Source organism: Peromyscus eremicus, chromosome 1 (assembly GCF_949786415.1).
Source record: "Peromyscus eremicus chromosome 1, PerEre_H2_v1, whole genome shotgun sequence".
In the NCBI taxonomy this organism is placed as follows: domain Eukaryota; kingdom Metazoa; phylum Chordata; class Mammalia; order Rodentia; family Cricetidae; genus Peromyscus; species Peromyscus eremicus.
Window position 1 is genome coordinate 48,255,547 of NC_081416.1, and position 7,167 is coordinate 48,262,713.

At 34.5% G+C, this 7,167-nt stretch overlaps 1 pseudogene; it reads right to left on the reverse strand.

Moving 5' to 3' along the window:
- Nucleotides 1-2,340: 2,340 nt before the first annotated feature.
- LOC131909371 (olfactory receptor 5B2-like) lies at nucleotides 2,341-3,135 on the reverse strand (annotated as a pseudogene).
- Nucleotides 3,136-7,167: the final 4,032 nt, after the last annotated feature.

Genomic DNA, 7,167 nt, shown 5'->3' on the forward strand with positions numbered 1-7,167 from the left:
TTACCTCTTTATAGCAGACCAAATATTGTACTAAATAGCTCAAACAATATCTCATTAAATGCTACCTAAACTATATAAAGTAGGTATGCATATTCACATTCTGGAAGCACAGAAATGGAGGCACAGAGAAATTTGTATGATTAGAATTTGTACTCTCTCAAGCTAGAAAATATTTTATTGATTCTTGCATTTATATAGTTCAGAGAAACTTGTCTTCAGAGTCTAGAATTAATAAAAAGCCTTTTCCTTGTATTTTAATGTTATTGCTGTTATCTTTTCTAGGTCTTTATTTTGTTACTGATAATTCCATTCCAAGGATGGAGCAAGTCTTGAATTGGCAAATACAAATAATTTTATATATGGGATTTTTTTAAAGAGTAAAACTGTGCTTGATTCAGATGAGTATCTGAGGTGGACACCAATTCATATTCTCTCTAATTACTTTTCTGCTCATCAGACATTGGAGAGTGGCCAGCAGACATTTTCTTCTCTGTTTCCTGGTAGAGGTCTGCTGTGGCTATCACTCTATGTGCTGTGAATGTGTTGCTCTCATTAGTTAATAAATAAAGTGCTGATTGGCCAGTAGCCAGGCAGGAAGTATAGCAAGAGAGAGGAGAAATCTGGGAAGTAGAAGGCTGAGTCAGGAGTCGCTGCCAGCTGCCACCGCCATGAGAAGCAAGGTGTAAAGTACTGGTAATCCACAAGCCACGTGGCAACTTATAGATTAATAGAAATGGGTTAATTTAAGATACAAGAACTAGATAGCAAGAAGCCTGCCACAGTCATACAGTTTATAAGTGATGCAAGTCTCTGTGTGTTTACTTGGGTCTGAGCAGCTGCAGGAGCTGGGTGGACACAGGAAAACTTCAGCTAAAGAGGTCCTTCCATAGAATTGGGAATCTTTATCATCTTGGTCAGTTTATTTTTTTTTAAGATTTCAGAACAATACAGATAGTTGTTGAATATCAAGTGGACTATGGACTGGGAAATGAGTTGTGGATGAAGGTAGTGAACAAGTGCACTGTTTACACTTCAGTGTAATAAGAAAAGAGAGATCACCATGGAGTGTACTTAGAGATATTACTTCTCAAGCACATATAATAAGCAGCCTTTTATGCTTCTGGCCATCCACTAGGAATCCAATCTGATGATTAAACATGCAAGCATATTTTTACTTTCTCATACACAATACTCATTTATTTATTGTCTTATGTAGTAATCCACTCATGTATTTCTTATTCATTTACTTAATTATTTAATAATTTTAGTTTATTTGATTGGATAACAATTTGGTAATTTTGATGAAAAACTAAGCCTGGTAGTGGGTAACAGTACTGACATAGGAAATGGAGCAAGAATTCAAAAATAAACATTGCAGTGTCATAGAACATTTTACCTTACTAAAAACTCCAACTTGTCTATAGTTTTGATTGTGCTTTATTAAATTAATCTGGGTAACCTACAATATTATACCAATCCCATGAAGAATTTTTGATAAGATCTCTGCTTACTGTTGATTTTGAGTTCAGAGACTTTTAAAAATCAAATTTAAAGTTAGTAGATTGGGGAGAATTTGAGTTCATTTTCAATTCTATTATTTCTATTTCCAGAAGTAATGCAGGCATATTTTCTAGTCTTATAAATTCATCAGTGATATGTATTTAAAAATAAAAAGTATGTTTGATAGGAGATGCTTCTGTGAACATAGATGTTGGCATTATTAAACATATGTCTAAACATACTCCTAGTAAGAAGTAGCCACGGATCAAATTTTTGGTGAATTTCTATTTCACTAACTATATGTTATATTTCTACAATTTAAAGACAAAGTAAATTTTGATTACATGCTACTTTTTAATCAGACTCAGTTTTAGAAATTTTAAGGCCAAGAGCTAAGGAAATATGGTTTACAATGAAGCATACCATAGATAACTGTATGATGTCGTAAATATAGAGTATGATTATCTTGAGTGAGGTTCTGTGTTTGGATAATCTTTTAAGGTGACACTTAAGAGCACTGATGACTGGGAATGGTTTATTTGAGTTCATAGAAGAATCAGGGAGTTATTTTGAATTCAAGGCATTGAAAAACAAACCAAATCTGGCACCAGCAAATTACAGTGTGATAGCCTATAATTCTGTACCATTAGATTCTTGATCTCAAAACTTAATACAAGACATCCAAAGATTCTTCTAACTTAGTCATATCCCAAAAGCATGAGAAGATGTATTATGGATGAAAGATATGCTCTGAGATATTAAAGACAAAAGTAATTACAATGAAAATATTCCAGAGGGGAGAGTTTTGAATGGAAGTTTTAGGGAAGTTTGTGAAGAGTTTTAATTACCTGTTAAAGACCTGTGAAGACTTTGCTTTGCCAAAACCTTATTCAATGCAGCCTTAACCTCTTTATTTCTCAGACTGTAGACAAGAGGATTCAGCATGGGCATGACCGTAGTGTAGAACACAGATTTCACCTTATCAGTGTCCAATGACTTATACAATGACTGGAGCTGGGTTGTAAGTACATGAAGATGACTGTCCCAAAGAAAATGGAAACAGTGGTGAGGTGGGATGCATAGGCAGAGAAAGCCTTCTTTAGGCCCTCAGCTGAGTGCATCCTCAAGATTGCCACTGAAATAAGTAGATAAGTGTTCAAGATATTTAAGATACAGAAAATAACATCAAATGATATGAATGTAAAGAGAACTATCTCATTTTTATACTTATCAGAGTATAAAATAGCCAGTAATGGGAGGAATGTCTCAGAAAAAGTAATAAATTACATTTGAATGACAAAAGGAGAGGTGGAAAGTGAAGGCAATATGGATGGAGGATTACAGGAGTGCAAAAATGTAGGAAACAGATACAATTAGGACACATGTGATACTTGTCATGGTGGTAGTTAATACAGGAGTTTACATACTGCGGCATGACAGTCATGGGCCACTGAGACCAGGATGAAATTTTTAGTGACAGCAAAGGCTACAAAAAAAGAATGTCTGGGCAGCACATGAATTGTAGGATATGGTCTTATTTCTTGTGAGAAACCCTTCCACTACCATGTGAGTGAATGCTGAGACATAAACATCGTCCACCAGGGAGAGGTTAATGAGGAAAACGTACATGGGAGTATGCAGTCAGGACTCCAGCAGAATCAGCATGATCATCCCAAAATTTCTTACCAATATGACCAAATAAATGAGAGTTAAAATTATAAATAAAGGGTTCTGTAGTTCTGGGATATCTGTTAATCCCACAAGAAAAAAAAACTCAATGGCCTCTGAAATATTCTCCATCAATGTCACTTGGGAACCATGACAGATACCTAGGAGAAGATTAGGAAACGAGAAGTTATGCTAGTTGAACACTTCCATGAGAACTGAACCATGGATACAGTTTCTTATTCATGTGTCAGTGCCTTGTTTACTGAGAAAGAACATCACTTGAATTCAGCATAGGAGAATTATGAGTAAGACATAGATGAACATCAGAACTTCATTGCTGAATGAATACAACTGGAAAATTCTGAGAAAGTTACAATTCTGGGACTCATTTCAGCATTCTTGGTTTATGATATTCTTTATTATAGTAATCTGCTTAGTACTATATTATACTGCTTGAAGTAGCTGGTAAACACTTGCTTAAAACATCCACTGAATGCTTAATCAGCAGAAGCTTAAGTGTAGGTACAGGCAGTCACACTTTAGTGTATAATGCAGGCAAAACCTGTTCAGTTCATTTTCCATATGTAATAAATCCCTCTAAGCAGATTTTTGTGTTTTCTATCCCTTTTTTATATTGCTGTCATTGGGGTCAAACTCACGGACTATTCATATGAATCAAATGCTATGACACTGAGCTACAGCACCAGCTTTCCTTTTTCTTACTACCTGTAACTTGACAATGAATTGGTCTGTTCCCTAGAGACCCACTTTTTTCTCTATGAAGTCTCTTCCCTTTCACACTGGTGAGTTGAAATGTAGAATCTCTTTACCGTACTCTTACTAATGATACCTTGTTGTATCTCAAAAACTAAAAGGGGAATTTTCAAAGAGCTATAGTAAAGATTCAGCTGTTTTTACTTCATGAAATCTTCAATTTCCACATAGGCTACTATTTTATGTATGGGGGTTGTGAGAATAGGGGAAGAAAAAATAGTTACATTTTACTTTCCTCAGTTTTTTTTCCATCAGCCAGGCTGTGTTAAGTGTATATCCTTATACTCAACTATATGCTGGCTAGGATGACCTCTCACGATGTTGCTCTGGTATGCATTAGGAATAAGATCATTCAACCTTAGAGAACTTCACGTTTTAAAATCATGAGTATAGAATCTTGAGAATTTTTAAGTTTTCTGAAATAGGCTACCTTCACATTCAGTGTAAGAGATGATGTAACCGTTCTCTTAAACAACAGCAAGGTTAAAATCATTCCTCCCTTATTAGACTATATACATATGGTCAGAAATAAGAATGTTTTTTCAAAACTACAGAAAATGCTAATATTTTTAAATCAGTCCATTGGGTCCATTTCTGTCTAGATAATATCTCATCTCTTCATGGATACTGACTAATATTAAAATTATGGTTTTAATTTAAAACATTCATGAAGAAAGTCTAACAGTTAACATATCAAATGGATATAGAAATTGTTATCTTCTAGAATCTTGACAACTTCTCATTTCTCTTTACTAGTCTCCATTCACATTCAATGTGAGAGATGATGTACCCTTTCTCTTAAACAAAAGCCAAGGTTAAAATTCAAAGATGGAACAAAAATTTCCATATTTCTTATTCCATAAAACATTCGAAACACAAGATAATTTGGAATACCACCTGTCTCTTTTTAACAACATTCACTCCAGGACCTGCTGGTCATGAACATGGAACATGGAGGCTGTCAAGCTACCCACAGTGCAGAGGTAGCAGTAGACCAAAATGATAAGATGAGTAGAATAATTGTCTGTATGTAGTTACACCTATTTTCCAGTCTTGTCATTCTTTTTACCTTTTGGTTGTATTTGTACAATGAAAATGACCAGGCACTCCATCTTCTTTCATGTTTCTAATAAAATATGGTAGCACATTGTTGTGATACTTACTGTTGTATTAGGAACAGACAAGCAGTGGTACAAAGGTGGGACATGGATCACTTCATGTCAAGACAGTTCATCCAATGTACATAACTAGGAAAGATTGTCTTCCACACATGTAGAACTCTGCTGTGGTATGTCACAGGGACTTGTTTCTCCTGCAAATATTAAGTCAGGGAGCAAAGCTTATCACATTTTTCAGGGGACACTTTGATATAATGGCAAAAGTGTTTATTTTTTTCTTGTAATCCCATATTGATCCTTCATCCCAATCTTTTGTAGTTTCTTTTATATTCCAAGAATACTTATGAGGATATGAGAGAATAAGACTCAGATGAGAGAACCTCTGATTATTAAATCTTCAGTTACTCTATGGGATCATGCAGGAAAGAAAAAAGAAAAAAAGGAAAAGAAAAAGAAAAAGAAATCTCACTAATACCTCAAGTTCAGCAATATAAGTCCTCACACAATGTTTCCTTTGTCCAAAAGGATGTGAGATGATCTCAGGGCATTGTTTACTACTTAATAACAAAACTATTTACCTTACCACAGCATCTGTAATATAATTTCCTCCCTTACTCTTTCTTTGAAAATATATTTTAAAATATTTATTTTATTTTCTGCATTTCAGTGTTTGTCCGCACATACATCTGGCATTGCTTTTGTGTTAGGTGCCCTTGCAGCCAGAATAATATTCTGAATTCCTTTGAACCAGAGTTATAAAGAGTTGTAAGCTGTCATGTAGGTGTTAGATCCCAAACCTTTGTTCTCTTTAAGGTAACAGGTGCTTTTAATCCCTGGGCCATCTCTTGTTCTCCTCTCTTATGTCATTGAAAATGATCTGCACATAGTGTTTGCACCAATTTGTAGGTCACAATGTGATATTCTGATACATGTGTGCATTTTCAATTGCCAAATAAGGGAAAATAAAGGTTCCCACGCACTTTTAGCACTATCTTAAAACACCAAATACTAAAACTCTGATGACAAAATTCATTATAACTAACAAATTCTGAAAAGTTGCCAGGTAAAATAATGAACACAAGCTCAACTGTCTTTCTCTTTATAATTAACAAATTATAATTCACATAAGAAATTAAGTAAATAACACAAGAACAATAAAATACATTGAATAAACTTAACTGAAGAAGTGAAGGACATTCACATTGTATAGTACAAAACATTGTTGAAATAAATAAAAAACAGGGAAATTGGAACACATACATGCTATATATAATTTGGGTTCAGTGATACCAAGAATCATAATACAACTAGAAGATGGAAACACAAGCTTCTCAGAGTGCTATCTGAAAGATGAAGAATCTGGGTTTCTTTTTCCCTCTACTTCTTCTGTATCTTATTTCAGAAAGGTAAAGTTGAATTATTACTTATTAGTCAGCTGAAATTTGCAGTAGCAATTTTTATATAAATTACAAATAAGAAATGGAAATTGCTGTTGAGAGAACAAGTTTTCTTCTGTGGCAAGTCCCCAAATACATTATCCAATATGATGTGGGATAATGCTTTTGTACACTGGTATAATAAAATGCTGTTTGGCCATTAGCCAGGCAGGAAATATAGAAGGGATAAGCAGAATAGAAGAATTCTGGGAAGAAGGCTGAGTCAGGAGATACCAGCCAGCTGTCCAGGGAGCAGCATGCAATGGTATACAGGTAAAGCCACAGAACACGTGACAACACATAAATTAACAGAAATGGGCTGAGTTTAAGTGTAAGAGCTAGTTAGTAGTAAGCCTGAGCTAATGGCCAGCACTTATAACTAATATAAGCTTCTGAGTGATTATTTTATAAAGGCTGCAGGACTGTGGGTTAAGAGATTTGTCCTGACCATGGGCCAGGCAGGACACAGGAAATCTTCCGGCTACACCAAACCCAAGTGGTCAGACCTAGATGTCTATATATTTATATTGATTTATGTTTATATTTATAAAATGCACTATATGTTATACATAATATATATTTATGCATTCTGGGTCAGCCTTAAATATATATATATTTGTGTATATATATATATATATATGTGTGTGTGTGTATATGTATATATATTTGTA